The 24,310-nt window shown below is 37.9% G+C and overlaps 1 long non-coding RNA gene across 1 annotated transcript; it reads right to left on the bottom strand.

Moving 5' to 3' along the window:
• Positions 1 to 13,351: 13,351 nt before the first annotated feature.
• LOC140140251 (uncharacterized) lies at positions 13,352 to 23,013 on the bottom strand. The gene is made up of 3 exons (XR_011857229.1): positions 22,888 to 23,013; positions 16,430 to 16,600; positions 13,352 to 13,652 (listed from the first exon to the last, which is right to left on the bottom strand). It is a non-coding gene; the product is annotated as an uncharacterized lncRNA (long non-coding RNA).
• Between the last annotated feature and the right edge of the window lie 1,297 nt (positions 23,014 to 24,310).

Here is a 24,310-nt window from a genome sequence, read left to right as displayed (position 1 = left end):
GAGAGTCGCCTTTAGCACACATACCATTGCTACCTAGCCAGGTCTTCAGGATGCCTACAGTTTGGGGTCAAAAGGTCATTAAGGGGTTACTTCCGGTCAAAAACCAGGAAAATATTCAAAAAATTTTTATCTCAAAATGTAAACAGACCAGAGTAATGCAACCATCATACATGAATCAGTGTTACCTGATGTATGCATAGTATTTTTATTTAAGGGGTCAAAGGTCATTAAGGGGTCACTTGCTGTTTTTAGCTAAATAACTTTAAAATTTTTTATCTCAGCAACCTAAACATAGTATAATTTTTTAATTAAAATTGGAACAATGCATTTTGTCGAGAATTGTACATAAGGTTTTTTTTTTTTTTCATTGAGGTCAAAAGGTCATTAAAAGAGTCAAAAGGTCAATCAAAAAAAAAAAAAAAATCAAAATCCATGTATAAGTTCCGATTAAGCTGGAAATTCACAGGAGGAATATTTCTAATGACATCTAAGCACAATGCAAAACGAGTTGAACCCATCCATAACCCCAGGGGGTCAAGTTATAGGGGTCAAATTGCAGCTTGTATTCAGCGTCTGATGACTCACAGATTATTATTGCTTTTGCAATATTTGCAAGGGTAGAAAAAAAGACATTTTTCAGCCATTTTAAAGCCCAAAAATATAAATATTTATCAGTATCATTTACACGTACGATCTCAGGTCACGTCCTATTAACGTCCTATTGCGCTTAGCGTGCACAAGTAATATAGATGAGACTACATAGTGGGAATTTCCCCACAGAGGTCAAACACGCGAAGAAAAGTTAGATCCCTCACATCATGATCATGCACTAAAACATGGCAATTCTTTCCTGCTTTTCTGACTGTTTGCTGCTCAAATTTGTTGTCCAATTATCCCGTGAATGTTAGTCTATAATCTTTCAATGGAATTATTTGCCTAGCTATAGCATAATGTTCAAACAAGAATCACAAAACGTTGCGATCAAAATTCAGCAGTCTTTACTTTATCATACATAGTTATAACTTATTTAAATATAACATACCAGAGAAGATGTTATAACCATTAAGACACATCGTTCTAGTACCCCGGCGCACAAAGACAAAAGGTCAAAAGGATGCAGAAGAAACAAAAACTTCAACCTAGAACCAGGTAATGTTTGATTTTAATATAAAGCATGAAAATGAAGCCAGCTATGAGTATGTGTACTATGGGGGGCTGTGCTGTGTGCAATATGGGGCGGTGGGATTTCTTTGGAATACCCTACCTACCACTGCAGATTTTCAATGTCATCTTTTATGAACGACCCATACACATACACTGTGAATGTAAAAAAAGATGGTACCAGGGTATTCTAAAAGATGGCCCAGCAGTGCAATAAATTATGAGCCCCGATTTCCAAACAGTTTGCAAAATTGCTTACCCCCTCTCGGCCCGCCAAAAATCGCTTGCTCCCCTTCCCCCCTTTGCACATGCCACATTTTTGGGTTCCCAATTTGCAAACTTTTTTCTCAGATTTATAATTACATGATTAGCGAGCAGGAAATTGTACATTTTTAAACGTTTCTGTAGTGTGTTGCTATTTTAGCATGTGTAATTTAAAAGGTGCTCTGTAAATGTATGCCAAAAATTGTACCTCCCCCCATTCCCAGCCAGCCCAAAATTGCTTGCCCCCTCACCTTTTGGCTCGTTAAAACCCCCCCCCCCAAAAAAAAATATATTATACGGTACCCTCCCCTAGGGCTCATAATTATTGCAAAGCCTCTAAGTGAAACTTATGCATTCCCAGGCTAATAAAAATATGATAATGGATTTATGGGGTAAGATGTTTATTTTGTCAAGACCGTAACCATGATTCTTTGTGGGGGGTGCTGATTGGGGGGGGAACAATTTTGTGAAATAGACTTTCTTCCAAAAATTTTGACCAAAAAGCTTTAAAAATCGCTTGCAAATTATTACATTTTGGGGCTTTTTGTATACTTTTGCAAATTGGGGGGGGGGGGGGGCTGCACCACCCGCACTCCAGTCTAGCATAAAATTGGGCTCTGAGAGCTTCGTTAGTTTACGATAGAGAACACTAAAATATCAAAACGGTAGGTGGTAAGTGCAGTCATTTTTACTCTGCGTTTCATGGTTTCAACACAGGAGAACTTTTGTGTTTATGTCAGAAATTTAGCAAAATATTGTGACAATTATTTTACTTGATCTTTTCGAGCAAATGTTGCCTATTTCGAGAAATTCAAAATATTTTGGTTCACTTTTCTCGCTGTAATCAACATTTCCGACAGATTGAGCAAACTTAGTGGCAAATTGAGTCATATACCCTTTGTGCACATTGATTGAAACAAAAAATCACACTCAGCAGAGTTTTTTTACAGTCGTCAGTCGGTCAGGTTAAGAGGCCTACTACACCTGGCCAATTTAGTGCTTATTTTTGCATTTTTCTCAAAAATTATAGCGCATTTGATACAAGTAAGATATGTAGGGCATACAAGGACTACAACTACTGCACTGAAAATTCAGCGACTCAAGGCAAGTAGTTATTGATTTATTGATCAAATACTGGTTTTTCCCTCATTTTTCACTGTAACTCCACAACTGTTGTCAGTGCAAAAATAAAATTTCCAGTGCAAAAGTTGCAGTCCTTGCCCCTATAATATACATATTACTTGTCACCAATCAATGCGCTCTAATGTTTGAGAAAAATACAAAAATAGGCACAAAATTGGCAGGGTGTAGTACTATAGACAAACTCACCTATATGTTAATTTCTCGCATCACAAACATTGCATTTAGGAAGTAACACATGGAAACCCTTTGTTTGGCAATATAAGCAGTTTGGTCGGGAATTAAAATTTTGAGTTTCATTTTAATAATGCTGGCAATATTTTACACATACACTGAATCGCATTTGTTTTGTATCTCAAATGCAGTTGCTGACATGGACACAAGCAGTGATGAGGATGTACTCCCAAGGAAAAAACATCTACTTGCATATAACGGTTAAGTATTTGTTCAACTGAACAGCCACAGCAGCACTCCAAAGATGTGCTGTCACATATTTGCATTGTCTGCAACAAAGTGAAATACCCTGCCACAAAGGAAGCAGATTGAGATGCCAAGGGGCTCTGACATCTTGTACTTTCATAAGGACAGAAATTGACGAAAGCCGTAGATGACAAATCATAGCAAAGACTGAAGGGGCATGCAGCAGCTTACAGGACCGGACAAACTGTGTTGTGCTAGTGGTTTGAAGTATCATGCAACATGCTACAGGCCAGGGATTTTATCCCATATTAATTACCAACTCAACTTCAACTCCCAGGAATAATGTACATGTAGAGTATACTTTGTAGATACAGCAATCCAGCTGTTTATGTTTGTGAATTCATGTGTTCAAGAGAAAGTCATAAGAGCCTCAAAGACTCAAAAAGTTGCGAATAAACTATTCGTAGAGCAGGTAAAAGAGACAGACAGAGAAGATATTTCTTCTTATAAAACAACAATAAAGGCTGCAGCAGACATTTTCAGTTCACAGCTATGCCGTGTAAAACACATCAGCACAACTGAAGTGAAATGGTGTATATGACGCTTTGTTGATGACTGGCTTTATGATGAGTGTCAATAGTTAAGGAATTGCAGATTCTAAGTGAGACAATTCAGTGTTCTTCAAGTGATGTAAACAGACTCGGAGACATTAATTATGTATTATATTTATAGGAAGTTTATTGACATTTGACACACTGCTTTGGATAACCATGAACACATTTCAATTTTGATACTTGGAAGTGTATGATTACAGACATCAAATAAATGTCAGGGCCGTCTATTCTTCTATTATTCACCCCCCACACACACACCAGGGGAGGAAATAATTTTACCCTTTGAGGAAGAATTTTGTTTTTCAAAGAAAAAAAAGCTAGTTTAAAGGAAGATTAAAATAAAATGAATTATTATGTTATGGAGATGGGCTATGTAATTGGATTGGCTGGCAGTGACCGCTCTACAGGGTATGCAAATTATCAAGTGTCATTTAGGAAAGAATTATAATGGGTTTATATCATTTTTATACATGTAGCAGTCTGTGGCTTTGACCCATCCCCATCAACAAAAATAATGATTTTGTAGGGAAAACCAGGGAATGCTTAAAACAGGACAGTTGGTCAGTAATTTGTCCTCGCCTGGGCAATAGTGATCACTTATAATAATAATAAAGAGCCTACATATACCCCATTGTGGCCTGCAGGGGCATGTACACCATCCGCAATAATAAAAACATGTAAAAAGGGTAGTATTCCGCAGGTACTGAGGCATGTTACATGGGTAGTACACACAAGGTGCTACAAAATTACGGTTGCATTTGACAAATTTCAATTTGCATAATCAATTAGGGCCACTAATTAGAAAAGTTGATTCGGGTCCTAATTATTTTTATGCAAATTATGGAAATTTGCCAAATACATCCATAGGTTTGTTGCATTTTATGTGTATAGCCCATGTACCAAGTTTCAGTACTACCATACCTCTTATAATTGTATCTGAAAACTTTACTTTGCATAATTCATGCATATATAATGAAAAAATTCCCTGACAACACATCATGCCAAAAATAAAGAAAATTATAAAAAGAAAGTTGTTTGCCAATTTGTTGGTTTTGTACCATTTGACAGGCCATATCTTGAGAACCGAATGTCCGATTAAAATCAAAATTTCAGTTTTGTAATCAGGAGAGCATGGACTTTTAAATTAGAAAAAAAATCTATATAATAGTGTTACCTTACTTAAAACGTATTGAATAAATGTTTTAAGAACATTTTTGTGTTTGCTGGGAACACATTGCCCAGAGGTTTTTTTTTTTTTTTTTGTCTCAATTTCACTTAATTGTTGACCAAAGTGAGAGGGTGGACCAAATATTTTCTCCTCCATTTTATTCCTAGTAAATACTTCTTATTACCACTGACTCGTGCCCCCACCTGCCCCCCCCCACTAGCTATGGCTATATAATAACATGGTTCATTGAACTTCATTCTCATATTTGAAGGGTATATTTTTGTTGTCTATCGCTACAAGATGAAAATAATTCTCAGGTATATCAAATCATTTTTAAATGAACATGTACGTTTTCAAGATTTTGTACACATTACACTTTGCACTTACAATGTCAAACGTCCAACTTTAAGGTAGTACTTCCCCCCTGCCAAATTTTGTGCCTATTTTTGCGTTTTTCGCAAAAATTATAGCGTATTGGGGACAAGTAAGATATGTATATTAGAGGGGCAAGGACTACAACTAATGCACTGGAAATTTTATTTCAGCACCGACAACAGTTATTGGATTTACAGTCAAAAATGAGGAAAACCAATATTTGATCAATAAATCAATAACTATTTTCCTTGAGTTGCTGAATTTTCAGTGCAGTAGTTGTAGTCCTTGCCCCTTTAATATACATATCTTACTTGTCACCAATGCACTATAATTTGTAAGAAAAAATGCAAAAATAAACAAATGAACGAAGTGTAATTCTATAAGCAGGGGTAGCGCTTAACTTGCGCCATGGGGTCATAGGCGCATTGTTTTAGCTTTTGGCGCACAAAATTACCATTTTGAGGTTGCTAAAGGTAATTTTCGCCCTTTATTTCTATTGTTTTGGATCCATAGCTTCACAAAATTCAAAATTGTTGACCCCTTGTTTGAAAACCTAGCGCTACCCCTGCCCTTAAGGTTGGTCTGAAACCTGGAATTATGGAAACTTTCGGGCCTCTAAATTGTTGGTCTAAAGTATATAAAAGTATACATATTTAGAATGGCAAAGACTTGATAAGTTCATCTGTGAGGTCAAATGTGGGCAAAAATGCCATTTTCGCCCAAAATCCTAAAATAACAGTTTTGGCCCACTTCTTTTTCGTACATCGTAACAAAAAATTCTTGGGCCAAAATTTTGTTTTAAATTATTAATATTTAAAAACTTGGGTCCTAGATATTTTTAAATTTTTATGGCGCTGGATAGTACATTACCCGGGAGATTACCCCACTGATCTCTAACCAATGTCTGTGGTTCACATACATGGATAGGCCTCCCAAAAAGCATTTTTTCAGAAAGAAAAGTTCTGGTAGATTTTTGTTTTGCTATTAAAACCAGCTACATGTGTGTATGACCTATAATATAATAATAAAGGAATCATGGGTTTTCATTTGTGTAGTTTCATTTTTTTTTCGCCTCCAAAGGCTAGATTTTTTTTCAATTTTAATGTATTTTATACAAAGTTAGTGGGGGAATTTTTTTTTTTACTCATCAGTGAGGCAAAATTGTTTTTTTTTTGTTTTACTAGCGGGTGAAGTTTTTTTTTTTCGTCTCACTAGTGGGCGTTTTTTTTTCAAAAACTCCCATGCCCCCCTGGAAATCTAATGGTGCGCCCCTTACCAACATCGTAACCTTGATATCGTCTTCTTGACCGATCTGTATTCAGGGAATGCTGAATTCCATTACCCCCTCAGTGACTCAAGAATGTAGGCCTACTATTTTCCTTCTGCCTTCAGTCTTGGAAAATAGTAGACATATACTCTCCAGATCACCTTGGGGTAATAATTTGCACACTTTCTATCATGAGCAGCCAATATTCCCACCATCCACTTGGTCATTGGGCTATTCCAGTTGAAATCCACACTACCCCTGTGGAAGATTTAGCCAAAGTCTTCCACAGATGGAGTATGAGTTTTCGAATAGAATAGACAGTTAGGTAACTTCCATTTGAAATACTCACTCCATCTGTGGAAGATATAGGTAAAGCCATAATGCAGGGGGTGTATGGGTTTCAAAATGATTAACCCTGACCAATTACATTTGAAAACATACTCCCCTGTGGAAGGTATTTCCAAAATCTTCCACAGGGGTAGTGTCAATTTTAACTAGAATAGCCCAATATGAAGATACATGTATGACCTTAATCTCCCAGGAGTGTGAATTTCAATTGTGGTTAGGCAAAAAAAAAAAGTTGTTTGTTTGTCTTCCACCGCCCGCTCCTCAGATGAAGGCCTGGCCAATATTTTTTTTCTATTTTTTTTTTTTTAAATAAAATAGTAAAATTCAATTTTTTCAGATTTGAAGTATCTGAGCTAAATGCTAAGATCTTTCATGAAAAAAAAAAAAAAAAGCCCACCAAATCATTGAAAGACTATGACATGAACACAAATTATAACTTTAACTGCATAAAAAAGAAACAAAATGTTGGTTTTTTAAGTGACCATGTATGACTGTAGCATTTAGCTCTAGCTAGGTCCAGGAATATGCCAAATCCAAAAAAAAAATTTAAAAAAAAAAAAAAAATCCGCCCGCCCGCACGTCCTCTTTCAAAGCTGTGGAGGACAAACAAACAATTATTTTTTTTTTTTTTTTCCTGAATTCGGCGACTCCACTTGAAATCTACATCCCCTGTGTCAAAGATTAAGGTCATGTATTCCATAGGGGGTGTATGGATTTCAACTGGAATAGCCCATTTGGTGTATAACAATGTGTTTGAATAATAACAATGAAAAACGGACACTTTATCACAAGTTTGTACTTAATCATTAATATCTTTTATTTGCTAAATAAAGTTATCTCCATTTGTAATAAATGTGTTTGTTGAATATAAATTACTGACATCATTTGCCACTTGTATTGTATTATATCATACTGTTATAACATGACAATGCCGAATAACAACTTACTAAATGTATAACTATAAAGCGTCCCCATTTGTTGAATTGCTTCCCAGGAGTGTTTCAGTTGATGCTTCGAATTCGAGATCAAGTTTTTGTATTGTTTTATTATGTCAACAGACTCACCACAGGACTAGCGTAGATATCGAAACAATATGAATTTAATACACCCTTGATGCCATTTTCCAAAAAAATGCTATGTCTCGGAGCTTGCAAACATTTCAAAATCCAATGATTTCAGATTTCAGTTCATATGCACTACAAGTTGTCATATTTGGCTGAGAAATAGCACTATTAATCTAGGCTATGGAGCCATTTCAACAACACCTCTCATTCAGTGGAAAAAGGTCATTGAACTTTGCACTTTCAAACTTGATTATAACCCATTTAAGGGGTACTACACCTCTGTGGTAAATTTGTGACTATTTTTGCATTTTTCTCACAAATTAATAACATATACTGGTAACAAAAGTTACGTATATTATTGGGGCAAGGAATCCAATTACTATACTGAAATTTCAGTGAATCAAGACAAGCGGTTCAGTAAATATGATACTATAGAAATGAGGTACATCCTAGCGGTACATGTACCTCATTTTCTATCACAAGTATCGAACCGCTTGTCTTGTATAAGCTTTACCCAAAGAGCTAATTAGGTTGAATACAATACTTGCACTTAAAAATTATGAATGATTAAAGTTTTGCCTTTTCACAAAGAAACAAACAACTGAAAATGGCCATTACAGGCAAAACCTAGGTGGTACTACACCCCTTGATAAATTTGGGATTATTTTTGCAATTTTCTCTAAAAGTAATAACACACTGGTAACAATTAAAAGTTATGTATATATTATATATGGGCAAGGAATCAGTTACTACACTGTAATTTAAGTGACTCAAGACAAGCGGTATGTTATTGATGATAAGAAAAGAGGTACTGCTAGAATGTACCTCATTTCTTAACATATATAATGAACCACTTGTCTTCAATCACTGAAATGTCAGTGAAGTATTATACATAACTTTTGTTACCAGAGTGTAGTAATTTTTTAAGAAAAATGTAAAATTAGTCACAAAATTTATCAAGGGGTGTAGTACCACCTTAAAGCCTTCAATTTATAATGTACATCAAGGTATAGGTGTAAGTAACATTAAAGGAGGCTGGTCAAATTTCATCACATGATATTTCCACCATGGATGAATGATCTTGAAGTTAATACTACTGCCTGTACCTCTCGGGACAGAATATTCCTTTGTTGCTACATCATAACACAAAAATACTTTTTTTATCTTGAGACGACATTCCAGAAACAGTTTTTTAATTTTTTTGATATCGGCCTTATTAACAAAAAAATAACTTAATAAATTTCACATATGCCAATATGCACAAAATGATGCATAAAATCAGAGTCTCCGGCAATCATAGCATTGTGCCTTATAATTATATGTTAGAAAAATAATTATGAAGCATGAATCGCATGGTTTATTTAAAACAAACTCATATTGACTATAAAAACAGTCGGCTCTCAACACGCGATATTTAAAATACCCGCGCTGAATCTATCCAAGTGCAATGACATAATGGTTATTTGTACCGGTACTCAATTGTCATTACACTCGACAATTTCAGCGCCCAGGAATTTTGAATATCGCCCGTTGAGAGACAGGAGTTCATAATCGCTTTTATGGTCACGAAGAGTTTGTTTTAAATAAAACCATGTGATTCGTGCTTGATAGTTATTTTTTTACATATAAGGCATAATGTTGTGATTGCCAGAGAGTTCCTTTAAAGATACTTCAATGTAGGCCTAGTTCACCTGTCAATCAAACTCAGAAACAGTTTGTTTGTATACATTTTTCTTGATGATTGAAATTTCTAACCCATCGGGAAACAGCATGCCCTATGGTTAGTTTTTACCTTTAAACATACAAAGTCTCTAAAAAGTTAGGTCTTAGTAATAGGAAACTAATGCTAGAAAACAATTCCTAGAAAAGTTGCCCTTTTCCTTCGTAAAGTTCAGACATCATTGGCCATTGTCTCTGATTGTGTGCTTTTAAAGTTAAACATATCACAGGCCGTGGTGAGGATTGACAGGATCGTCAGAGGCAAAATAGTTCACTCATTTCTGACTATCATTATGAATACATGTTTTGAAGCTCCTAAAAATTGGTTAATGCAAACCATGCAATACAAACAAAATGCCCTTTTTAATATGATACATGCAGAGAGCAGCATGCACTTTGCTCAGTGTGCTACACTATGCAGTATGCTCTGTGTGATACAAAAATACACAATTACTTTACTATCAACAATAGCATTGACATAACTACACAAAAGATACAGAAAAGGGATATATAAGGGTGTAACAAAAAGTTTACTATCAACTTTTGCTTGTAAAGTTGACCAGGTGCATATAGCCAGGATATGTGGCTGCTAAGGGGCTATTATTTTCTTCGGGCAGGAGGGCACCTATGTTTCAGATGGACATTTTATTTTGAAAAGACCATACATACAATACATAAAAATATTTTGTATAGCCCCTCACGAAAACTAGTGCATTGCATTTGTGCTTGCTCAATTAGCATTTTGTGCAAATTTTAGTACACAATTTGTTGCCGTTCTTTTTTTATGGACCTTTTCATTTTACATGTAAAGTCTATGGAGATTAATATTAGAGAAGGCTGTTAATTAATGGATGCTATAGCCTCATTTTAGGCTATTTTAAGAACTTACAAGTTCATAAAAAATGGCAACAAATTGTGTAATAAAATAGAAAATGCCACTTGAGCAAGTCCAAATAAAAAATACGTCTGGAGTGGGGGCTATAGCTAAAACAAAAAAATGTCCTACACCTTAGTGGTTATGAAACAAAGGTGAGGGGGTCATGAATATGTCAATGAGCAGAGTCGATTTTTATGAACCCCTTCCATCGTGGGCTGAAAATTTTGTGATCCCCTATCTTTGGCGGAATATTTTGATGACCGCCCTTTTGTACGCATACCAGAGACAAATTTCCAAAAAAAAGTTAAGAAATGTGTGTTTGATGGAAAGGTGTGCACAGTACAGAAACATTATTTTGTCATTGTAACTAAAGATTGTAAAATTTGTGATGGAAAGTGTAAATGTGCTCGTAGGGCACCCACATTTTTTTAAAGTCACACGCCCTTTCACTCGTTTTCAGAGAAGAACGGCAGCCCTTGCTCAGATTGACGCGAATGCCCTGTTAATGAGCGACATACAAGGAGCTTTGTTTGCGCAGACCAATGTCTAAGGCGCGTAATCGGCCAATCAAATTATCACGTCTGTAGTTATGTTTGTCAGACGATTGAATCAGCCAATCAGAATCAGTGGCGTAACTACCGGGGGGCAGAGGGGGGCAACGTGCCCCGGGCGCTACCCTTAGGGGGCGCCAAATTGACCAATTCAGCATCGATTCTGCGCCCCTCCAAGCGATGAAAGTCAAAATTTTCAGCACAAAATCAATTGAAAGAACATTTTAAGACCAATATTCAACTTCTAGTAACCAAAATTAATTAGTGGTAGGCCTTATTTGTCCAAAATTTCGCGCGTCCCGCGCGCAAATGTTTCAAACATTTCCCGCGTCTAAGATATTCTGGGGGTGTAGGGGCGCAAATTTTGTTTCTTGCCCCAGGCGCTACCAAACCTAGTTACGCCACTGATCAGAACCCTACTACCGTGTTTACACTGTGCCCACTCTCAAAATGTAAACAAGTGCCATTCTTCTTTGAAGGAAACTGTAGTAATTATAACCTCCTTTTTGGTGTAAAAATTATGACCCTCACTATTTTTGGTATACAATTTGTATGACCCCTAGTATATTCATGACTCCATTCTGAAGAAAATGACAGCCCCCTAAATGCACAAAAAATTGTCTTTTATGCAAAGGTCATTCAGCACTTTTGAGCCAACCTGAAGCATTCATCCTTGTTCACCTTAAACTGATATTGGAGGTCAAGCTTCACCTCGATCAGCTTACTTTTTGCTCACAAATTTGAAGTCAACTTTCACTATATAAAGTGTTCTGTTGGGCCAAGCTTCACCATGCATCCAAAAGGATTTTCATTGTCTCACCATTTATGCGTTTAATTTGTCACCATGCATCGGTTCACGATAATAATGCCTGAAAGCGAAAGCCAAGTTTAACCTTAATCATACAAATGCTTTTATTAGTTCAAGCTTCACCCAGAAGTTCATTTTGATAAGTCTAAACTTAATCATCGTAAAGCGGTATCCAAGAAGAAGAAGAAAATAGTGAAGCTTGACGTGGCTTGAGGAGGGTACTGAGTTCCAAGATTCACAATGATGCCCACATTAAGGGAGGTCTAATGAGCGTGAACCTGGTTTGGATGCAGAGGAGTGTGCCTGTAACAGACACAGCCACCAGAAAAGGACCAGCTCAGATCGCGCGCCAAATAAGTTTGCAGTCCAGAAATTTCATTTTTTCTCAGCCTTGGAAAAAATAGGCAGAGGTGGGAATCGAACCCGGGACCTCGGTGTTGTAAAACCTACTGCGTTACCACTGAGCCAACTGACAATCAGCTATGAGAAGTTTGATAGTAATCCTTGATATTGCTGAATAGAATAAATCAATACTGATAGGTCTATTTATCTAATGTACGATGTTATTCAAATTGGCCTATAAACTAGGAATATAATGTGAAATGACTATCAATCGATCAATCAATCAAGTTGTCAAGTTATCAACAATCAATAATAAACCGACGTAGGCCTATCATGGAATATTACTAACTAGGCCTACTAACTAATATACCAAATGAATAAAATAAATAAATAAGTCAGTAAATAAATAAATAGGCATAGGCCTAAATAAATAAATAAATACATAATGCAGAATGCAGTTAGTATTTTAGTTGCAAAATTCCAAACATTCTATTCACACATTCTATTATAATTTTCTGCTATACACGCAAAGGACCTGTGCCTTTAATATGTCCGCGCCTAATCAATAATGAGTCTTTCACCATGCTCACACACCATGTTAAACTATTGTATCCCTGCAAGTATTATACTGACCAAGTCCTAACACCTCAATGAAATGGATGCTATAACGTACCCAATCAAGCGAACATATCAAGGTCATATCAGGGCGTTATACAAAGAATGGTCAAAGGTCAACGTTTCCAAAGAAGTATAGTAATAGATGTAGACACAAGCTTTCGTGCGGGAAACATAAACACATAGTCGTCAGTCGTGTGGTTTTTATGAGATTTGATGCGGCGCTGAAGTCTATTGGCTGTCCCAAAATCAGTACCAGACCCGGTTTCCAGACGGCAATGTGTGTGTTGTTACAAGGAATGCAAACTCATTTTATCAATGAGTGAACCACATAGAGGAATACGACATCTATCGTGAGCCAATCTGCATTCTGTTGCCTGCAAAAGCCGACGATCAGGTAAAAATTCTAAAAGCAGCGTGACTAGATATTTACGTTAATTTCATGATACGTGTAAAACGCATTGAAAACGCCAAATTGCAGTCATAAAATATATAATATTAGTAAATCACCCAATCGAATGTTAACGTAGGTATGTGGAAAAGAACTGCAATAACAATAACAAACTATGTGCCCAAAGAGTTGTCTTTGGCATGTCGCTTTTGAAATATGACCAAAAATATCAAATTTTGGAAAAACGCCCCAAAATTTAAAACAAACACGAACCTTCCAAAATAAATATATATTAGCACTCGGCGGCCCAGTCACTACCTGCCGCTGTGATTTGAGGTAACTCATTGCTTCCCCTCTCCAGATACCGGAACTTCAAGGTCGCTCATACCCCAGCCCTTAATGTCTTCTGGATCTTCTTATTGTGGGATAGCAACCCCTGTAAACATGGTAAATGTATTCCTTATTTTTAAGATGCTCGCTTGGCTTCTGTAGCAGTATCCACATCAAGTTGTGAAGCAAGTGTGTATGCTGTAGATAGGAAAAAATATGATTATTATTGACATACCTCTGTTGAAATGTTCTCATTCCTAAAACACTATTACAATGTACCAAATCATTGTATATCTTCAATTAATTGTCAACAAGAAATCAAGGGCTCAGGGACATAACATCTTAACTCAAAATTGTTAGTTTGAGTGCACTCTGTAAATACAAACCATGATGTAGATCTATATGATTTTGTGTACATTAAAATTTTCATATTAAAATCTCATTTTCATCACAACGATACTGTGGCGTATATTGGGGGTGCCACCAGTGTTCGAAATATGCCTCAAAAAGTTACAGGCCAGCCAGGCTTGACCTTAAAAAGTTACCGGCCAGCCAACTAGATGCCAGTCAGAAAAGTTACCGGCCAGGCCAAAAAGTTACAGGCCAATGGCCGGCTGACCGGCCATATTTCGAATGCTGGGTGCCACCCCCAGTCCCAACCTTTCCCTGGTTCTGGAGTAAGGTGCATCTCATGCCCCTCATGTCAAGCAAATTTCTTGTCCCTAGTCTCAAAACATGCCATTGGTGAATATATTACTGCATACCAAATTTAAAATTATTCCAAAATCATAATAGGGGGCCTCCGTGATGCTGAAATTGTTGGTCAATGACCATACCCTAATGTTAATGTTAGAAATTATTGCTGCCTTATGCATTTTATTTCATGCAGTTAGGACTATTAATGAATAAAGATGTTAAAAAAGCATACTTGTCTCAAAATTAAACATAAGGGAGCTATCTACAAAGACCAAGTTTATGTAAACACAAATGGCTGCCTTGTGCTGTCTTTACTGTGTAATTGTGAAATTGCTAAAATATTCATAACTTTCCTATTTGTGCTAACTTTGACCTGTTAGGCAGATAATACTACAGACTTGAGATCATCACACACTTGCATCTAGACCTTGCTCAATTTGATGAGACAACACACACAGGCCTGATGAGCTCGAGAGTAGCCTTGTTCAAGGCCTTCTAAGATTTCCTCCCTGCTTGAACTATTTTTGGGCTCGTGAAGTCAGTGAGGGCCACAGATTACAGCTATTAATGACCGTGCGTATGCTGCAAAATTGAACTTGGGCTCAGTCTACGAACCGCCAAATGGCCTTGTCTCGCCATACGAGCTCGCAGGCTCAACCCGAGTTTGATTGTTCAACTTAATACACATGATTATAAGCAGCCACAGTCTGTGATGGTCATATCATGGACAGGGTTGTAGCTAGGATATTTTGAGTGCTGGGTGGCATTTGATGAAAATCTTGCATATTTATTTATTTAAATTTATTTATTTCTTATTTAACCTGGGGTGACCAATCAATGCACTGGCATTGTTCTCCCTTGGTTTGCAGGTGGAAATTGTTTGCCAAAATAGACCAAATTCTTAACTAATTCAATAAAATGGTGCAATTTTGGCCTCTGAGTGGTGGGCTCCAATGCTAAAATTGGAGCCGAGTGATAAACTCCAAAACCGATTGGTGGGCTCTACCGCCCACCACCGCCCACTGTAGCTACATCCCTGATCATGGACTTGCCAAGCCCAAAAGTTGTGATAGGATTCAAGTGCTGGTCATGAGGGAGGAAACTTAGAGGGCTAGCCAGAGGGCTGAGGTTCTTCAAATCTTGAGATTGGATATCTTCGATTGGCACTCGCAGGAAATCAGAGCTGGGTTTTACTCCATGCTCAACGCTCATTGAGGGCATTAATGTCATTGAGTGATGCTTTGGTACATGTATGCTTCAGAGTCTCAACATTCTGGGGGAAAGGAAATCAGGACCATATTGTTTATCTCTGGAATATGAAGTGTGATCCAAGGATCATGCACATTGCACAGCTAGAGCAGCACTGGCTGCAGATGGAGTCATTTCTGTAGACACTGATGAGGGTTTCCCAAATCCAGTTTCAATAAGGCATATATGTGTCATGATCATTTACGTCATTCTGCTTCATACTTTGTCTTTCATCTGGCCTAGCATCTACAATGCTCTAGAATTTTAAACTTCTGAGTTTGCTCACCACTACCTACTGCAATGCAATCCACAACTTCACGATATAAACCACCTCTGCTGAGAACTCCCATCTGAAGATTTGAAGAACCTCAGCCTCCATTCTTTTAACATATTGGGTGCTGTGACTGCTGTCTCATCAAATTGAGCAAGGTCTATAAATGTGCAAGTGTGCGATCACTCTTCTGTAGTAGTATCAGCCTAACAGGTCAAAGTTGGCATGAAAACAGTAAAGTTATGTATTCACAATTACACAGTAAAGACAGCAAATGGCAGCCAATTTTGTTTACATAAACTTGGCCTTGTTATTTTTGAGTAAGACTGTTATTTTGATCATCTTTTATTCATTGATAGTAGTTAGTACTAAGTTACTAACTACATGAACAAAATACATAAGGCAGCAGTCATTTGTAATGTACACAATGCATGAATAAAATAGCTGCCTTATGCATATGGTATGGCTATTGACCCCCAAAACGACTTTGGAATAATTTTAAATTTGCAATGGGGACAAGAAATGTGTGTGACATGAGGTGATGAGGGGCACGAGATGTACCCTATTCTGGAGCCACTGATTTTGTTTCTAGATATTTGTGTAACTGCATTTCACAAAATGACCAAGTGATAATTTTGACAAGTTGGTACTTTCACAGCTTTGGGGCACATCCATTTTGTATCCTTGCCCTTGGCGCACAACCCACTAGCTACACCAGGCAACATAAAAGAAACATATTTACAGGAATAGCTGTTCTTACCAACAATGGCTGGTGTGTGTCATTCATGGTCTTGTTTGATCACATCTAATCCTGTTCTGCCCCACTGTAAAAATCATCCATCAATCTTCTACATAGTTTTGCAAATGTCTTCTCCATATCCAGTGTACTTGGAAACACAAACACTGCCATGTCTGGAGTAAGCTCCACCATCTGGAAGTAGTAAAACAGTTCAGTATAATTATAACACTTACTGGCAAAGTTCATGGAGATTGAATGAAAGTTAAAAAATTGGCTCAAATTTATTTAGCTGTCAACGTCACACAAGTAGCCTACAGGTACTGTATTCACCATAATTAGTTCCTTCTCCTAATAACCACCCTTAAAGAAACTTTTGAAAGACAGCTGTACAACTAAATTCATCAAATGTCTAAATAAAAAAAGTATACCTCAGTTCTAAACAGTGGTGGCACTACTCGGGGGCAGGGGGCATTTGCACGTAAAAAATAATTTTATTAAAGAACATCCATGGATCACTTCGCAGGGTCTTAGGCAAGATTTGAAGGTTTGGGTGTGTAAATTGAAAAAACTGGGTGTGTAAATTTAAACATTTGTGTACAAAGTATAGGCCATGTGGGCAAAAACTGGACGTGTACAAATTTGGGTGTGTAACATTTGCTGGCTGCCTAAGCCCTACAATCAAAGAAATTAATGTTGGTACACTCAGGCATACTAAATGTAAATCGCCACCCCTCTCCCCAGTTCAATGTTGATGAAAGCACTTTTTCCATTGGGCTCTCCAGTCTCCCCAACATTGATTGAGGGGAATGGGGAGGGAAGAGGAAAGGAGAAGGTATGTACTTCTCATCAAACATAGTTATACTAATTTCACTTAACTCTCAGAGCGGCAATGAAGAGTTCCAACATATTGTCAAGGTGTACCAACTATTAAATTCCTTGATTGTAGCTTCCAAGACTATTTGTGGTACCGGTACTATTTGTGATTTATCCTCAAAATAGATAAAATAAAAATAAAATAAAATGCCTTGATCAAACTTCATCCAGCAGGAATATGTCAATATTCTACATTTCAATTTTTATTTACGATTTAGCAAAGGAATATACAATAGATAATGCATGATGTATATATCGAATTATCGATGACGTATTTTATTGACACGAATGACTTCATTGACATTTTATACAGGTAAAATATGCCCTTCCTGACTGCCATTCTGCCCTTTTTATGTCCTCTACCAACGGCTAAAATAGTACAAAATATTGCACCAAATGGCGTCATTTGCACCTCAAATTTTTTAAATCGATAGCTTCACAGGGGGACACGTACACCCTCTGGCTCCCCACCCCAGGTGCTAAAGCAGCCATTGAGTGGCACTTTGCTGTTTTCTTTTTATTTCATGTGGCACTTCAACATATTTGAGGAAGCCTAATCTACATGATACTTGTTGTGAACGCAGCGAGCAGGAAATTGGCAAAGTGTTTCCGTAACTGTTTTCCTTTATAAAGCCATTTTAGAGTGTTTTTATTTAAAAGGCTCCCTTACTTGATAACTCTAGCTTCGAATTTCAATTTTTTTGCACACGATAGTTACGCATTCGATGCTAGAGTGCATTGCTAAAATGTTTTTCGGTGGGACAGCGGTGCAATCTTTTGTTATATTTATTCTGTTGAAATGTTGAAATTTGGATGAAAGTTATTTTGATGAGTCAACTACAGTACGGTATCTTTTGAGCAAGATTTGCCTATTTTGAACAGTCTAAAATTTTGCTAAAGTTTAATTTTAGCAACATTTTTGATGCGATCGTCTGTCGTGATCAGCTGTGTAATTTACTATTTTACTTCTGAACTTCCATTGCTTTACACGGTACGTGTCATGCTCCAACGAATCCGGCTAGATTTTGAATGCAATGGTCTCTAGAATGTGAAGCTATCGGTGAACAAATTCTTGGCTATCTCTTCTCGAGCAAGGCACCCATGTGTGCCAAAAATCACTTGCTCCCCCCCTCGGCTCGGCATGCCACAAATTGCTTGCCCCACCCCGTGCGGCTCGATAAAAATTTCTTGCCACCCCCCCCCCCCCATTTTACCGCCAGGAATTTTTATAGGGCATTAGGGGGGTGCTGATTTTGAAAAAGTGGACTTTTTTTTCCAGGTGGGGGGGCAATTTTACATAGCACCACTCCCACCCGCAACCCCCCGGGCTCATAATTATTGCACAGCCCCTACGTCAGAAGTAGGTATAGTGCAATAGTTAGAACAGTTGAGGGCGTGCTTTCGTGGGTGACGGACGTGTCTTCGAATCGCGGAGAATTTATCATCAAAAATCTCCGTTTTTTGCACACCATCTGCAAAATATCAGCTAGTTACTAGGTTGAGAAACTCACCTAGAGCAGGTTTGAGTGACTATTTTGAGTAAATTGTGAACATTATTGATGTATTGATGTATCTTGAACTTTGATAGTTCGACCATTGAACATTGCTCCATCTTGTTTATGTTTATATGTATTGATTGATAATTTGTAATGGCGTGCTAACGTGCTCGTTGCGTGTGCGGGCCGGTTTGTACCGAACAAGTCTGCTGGGGTGGCTAACCTGATTCTCCATTTGCTCTACTGTGTGACTTTATATCATACCAATCATGATGAAGTGTACTTTTACTGTTGGATTGTTGTTCCTTGTGTGTAAAATAATGAAACTCAACACCATCACCAATAACAATGATACCCCACAGCTGGGTCTGCAAGACCAACCTAGACCCTATGACAACGGCGGTAGTGTAAATGTTGACATTGGTATTGGAAGGTATTTCAGAGGCTCAGTATTAATTGGTACTATTACATTAGGTACATTTTATGATCATTACATCCAGTATGCAAACAATGAAACATGGCACTCTGTAACGTACAGTGTAAGTATGGCTTCTATGATCTTAGTGAAGCAGAGTTGCCTTACAGGTAAACCATTGATACAGATAGGGATGTACAAAATTCCAGTCGCAAATAATGTTACTGACACTGGTAATGGATGCAAACTCACTTCCACTTATTTGTGTGTGTTATTAATTATTAATGCGCATGATACACAGCTGAACCCAGGACCCCACACACCAAAATATCCTTGCCCGCTGTGTACCCTTGCATGCAAGTATGGTCAGAGATGTGTGCAATGCGATTCCTGTGATGAATGGTATCACACAGAATGCATGAATATGGATACCATTTCTTTCCAAGAGGTTGACAAATCGGGATATCTCTGGATTTGCCACAGTTGTGGTGGGCCAAATTACTCCACCTTTAGTTTAGGCTGCGGTAGCCCTTTCGAGCTAAGCAACAGTTTTAGTAGCCTATCGTCAATGGGTACGAGTGAGTTTGCACCATTCGACACATCATCACCTAAAGTCATATCAATCCAAAAACACAAAAACCAAAGGTAACCAGAAGACCAAACGGTCCTTTAAGGACATTGGTTGTAAACTGCCAAAGTGTAAGAGGCAAGAAAGAAGGGTTTGCCACATGTATTGAATCCCACAACGCCCATGTTGTGATTGGTACGGAATCCTGGTTAAATGGCAACATTTCCAGCAGCGAGGTTTTCCTGATAACTTTACAGCGTTCAGGAAGGACCGTGACTCGAGTGTTGGAGGTGGCGGCGTGTTCATCGCAGTGAGGAATGATCTAATAGGTACGCATGAAGTCGACATGGACACGGATAGTGAAACCATGTGGGTTCGAATCCAGTTGATTGGATGTAAAAGCATGCTATTTGGAGTATTCTACCAACAACCGAATGAAAAAGACCCCAGATACCTGGACCAGTTGAGATTAGCGATGGATAGAGTGAAGGCGGATAGTGGTACGGTGATATGTCTTGGTGGAGATTTCAACTTGCCGGACATCGCATGGGACACATTATCGTTGAAACCTGGGTGTAAAAACCACAGCTCTCTCAGAGGATGCTTGACATGGTGAGCGACTTCGGACTTGAACAGTTGGTTAAGAAGCCGACAAGGAAGAAGAACATCTTGGACTTGTTTCTAACGTCAAACCCATCGCTTGTAGAGCACTCAACAGTAGCTCCTGGCATTTCAGATCATGATGGAATACCGATAATTGACATATCAACCAAACCTAAGATCAACAAAACCAAACCCCGTACCATCTACCAGTACCACAAGGCAGATACTGAGAACATCAAGAAGGACTTAAAAGGACTAAGTGACAGAATGATAAACAGAGATAACTCAAGTAAAACCACAGAGGAGCTGTGGCAGGAGCTGAAATCAGGCATCACCAAGGCGATGGATGATCACATTCCTACCAAAAACATCACAAAGAAACATCAATCTCCGTGGATCAACAGAGAAATAAGAAGCAAACTTCGGAAGAAACATCGTGCCTACAATAGGGCAAGGGAGTCGCAAAAAGATGGTGACTGGGAGAAGTTTAGAGAAATTAGGAAAGATGTGAACAAAAGCACAAAGAGATCTTATCTTGATTACGTGCGCAATAAATGCCTTGAGTCTGAGAAACAATTTTACAGCTTTATCAAGAAACTCAAAACTGAAACAGTTGGCATACAAAGCCTGAAAGAGAATGGAAGGCTGACATCGGATAGTAAAGGGAAGGCAGACATACTAAATAGACAATTTGAGTCCGTATTCACCAACGAGGATCCAATTGACAGGGTGAAAAACATCACCACACACACATACCCAGTTATGCCTGACATGGTGATCAACAGTGACGGAGTAGAAAAACTACTAAAGGAGCTGCAGCCAAATAAGGCAGTTGGACCCGATGGAGTTTCAGGGAGAATATTACAAATGGCAGCACAAGAGCTTGCCCCAGGACTCACACTGGTGTTTAACAAATCTTTATCTACTGGTAACCTGCCTCAGGATTGGTTAACAGCTAATATAACACCCATATACAAAAAAGGTAACAAAACAACACCTGCTAATTATAGACCAGTGTCAATCACATCAATACCATGCAAAATCTTAGAACACATCATCCACAGCAACACAATGAAACATCTGGATAGACACTCAATACTAACGAGTTGCCAACACGGCTTTAGGGCTAAACATTCATGTGAGACACAATTACTCCAAACAGTGCATGATTTCTCTACTTCACTTGACAAAAACACACAAACAGATGCAATAATAATGGATTTTAGCAAAGCCTTCGACTCGGTACCCCACAATAGGCTATTACTGAAGATGGACAGATATGGAATAACCGGAAGTACGCATACTTGGGTAAAAATTTCTTGACAAAACGTAAACAGAGGGTGGTTGTTGATGGAGAGCATTCAAATTATGTTGATGTGCGTTCGGGCGTGCCACAGGGCACCGTGTTAGGCCCATTACTCTTCCTGCTCTTTATCAACGACCTCCCTCTGAACACAAAGTCAACAATTAGACTTTTTGCTGACGATTGCGTGATGTATAGGAACATTAAAAATGACACAGACGCACAAACACTACAGAATGATCTTGACACCCTTTCTGTATGGCAAGACAACTGGCAACTCAGGTTCAACCCTGACAAATGTTATGTGCTTAAGATATCCCGTTCAAAGAAACCAAAGACTCATCAATATAAATTAGGTAACACCACATTAGCTCAAACATCATCACACACGTACCTAGGTGTTGAGATATCTGAAGACCTTAAGTGGAATAATCATATCAACAAGATTACCGCTAAGTCTAGTAGGGTTCTCGGTTTCATCAAAAGGAACCTGAGATCTTGTCCAAGCAATTTAAGATCAAAAGCTTTCCAGACACTGGTCCGTCCCCACTTAGAATATTGCTCAACAGTGTGGAATCCTCATACCAAAGAGTTGACTGATAAAATTGAAACCATCCAGAGAAGAGGAGCAAGATTCGTATTCAGTGATTACAGACGTACCAGCAGCGTTACCACCATGCTGAAGAAACTAGACTGGAAACCACTCCACCTGCGGAGGAAAGTCGCATGTGTATCTATGTTTCATAAAATTGTCAACAATCAGGTAGCCATCCCGGCACACGAATTCGTGCAGCCGGCAGCAAATCTTCACGCCTCAGCCATAATCAATCTTACAGTAGACTAACAGGAAGAACTGATCAATACATGAACGCAGATTTCCCACTCACAACCAAGAGTTGGAACAACCTACCGCAACAACTAGTGGACATTAAACCATCTACACAATTCAAGACAGCCGTGGCTGAGCACATCTTCAGCCAGGAAGAAAGCACCCAACGAGAATAAGTAACCGAAAGCACCCCTCTACATCCTCTCGCCTGACCTCCGAAGGAGTGTTGAAATACCTATCAGATTCAGATTCAGTCCCCGGCATGCCCGGGAACAGCCCCGACCGAGAGAATGGTAAATATAAAGTTATCATGTTTAAGCTTACCCATGTTGTTACCCGGGCTAAGTTACTAAATACACACGTCACACATATTTTTAGACTGAAGTACTTACTTATACTAGGTGATAGCTGCTAACGACGCCTCTTTCTTTCCCCAGGCATGCCAGGATATCAGTAAAAGTAATATTAGTGGATGAATTATTCACTAGAAAGAATAAGATGACTGGAATTCTTCTTCGCATACAAGTGTGTACATCCAGCTGATCAGCTGATTCGTTGATTAGTCTCCCACCAGTCGTAAACCAAACTGGTTACGGCATGTATAGCAAGTCAACGGTGCCATAAAATCGTTTTAAATTGAAAGAGATGAAATTCCCCTCAAATTCGCATTTTGAAAAGGAAATTTTTAACTTTATCTGGCTGACCTGATAGCTTATGATTTTCTTAAACAAAATATGGCAAAAAAATTTGTGGAAACTTTTTTGAGGGGTCTTGGACCACGCTCATTCCACCTCCCTTAATGTAACTTTAAAATGGCTATAGTCAAACATTGTGTTTATCAAAAATCACGTTTTTCGTATTTGGATATCTTTTATTACTATTATTACGCGAAGAAGGAATAAATGTTTGACCCCACACAGTCAACTGAAAAGTAGGTTACCTTAATTTATTGTCAATATCACGCGAAAATTTATACATGATTGTGTTTGACGCCGCACAGTCAACTGAATTCAAAGTAGGTTACCTCTTAAGTTCTTTTCAGGATATCTGCTCTCTATTGTACACAAATCCATGCATGTACATGTAGTCTCGCACGATGTACCTCTGCATGGTTTGGAATCAACAACTCAGTTCACAAAACAGTAGGGATTATGTATATAGTAAATAATAAACGCCTCACCAGATGAAAGTCCCCTCTTGTTTGAGTGGTCATAAAATAATTTTTTATCACATCTTCATTGTACAACAACAACAACAACAACAACAAAACTGCATTTATATAGCGCCTTACGAAACACCTCAAGGCTCTTTACAGAGAATATACAGAGAATATACTAAAATACTTAACTTACAACTTAATACAACTTAAATTATTACACGACGTGAATAAAATACTAGTTAAAAGACCAAATGTATGTACAAAAATTAGTTAACTCTTAAAAGAGATAAATATTGTACATTTACGAAATCATGTAGGAAATCAAACAGAGAAATTTACTTAACAATACAACTTATTTATTGTTTTTAAACTTTTATTATTATCATCATCATTACTTTGCTAGTAATAAATATTTGTCATACATTGTAGAGGTTCATTTTTCAGGTAAAAGCCACAAATAGATCCTAAGATACAAAAAAAATAAACTTGATAATCACTCTCTTAGTTGTGCAGGCTCTCATCATTGTGTAATTTCTATTGTGTGTTCATTGAATTTTGTTGATAACTTTTTAACCGATTCTGAAGCCAAAATGACTGGTAAATTCCCAGTCGGGCTGTAAATTCAAAAAGTTACCGGCCCGACTTGTCACTGCTAA

This window comes from Amphiura filiformis, chromosome 19, assembly GCF_039555335.1.
Source record: "Amphiura filiformis chromosome 19, Afil_fr2py, whole genome shotgun sequence".
Taxonomy (NCBI): Eukaryota; Metazoa; Echinodermata; class Ophiuroidea; order Amphilepidida; family Amphiuridae; genus Amphiura; species Amphiura filiformis.
Note: the sequence above shows the minus strand (reverse complement) of the source record. Positions and strands in the feature narration are given on the sequence as shown.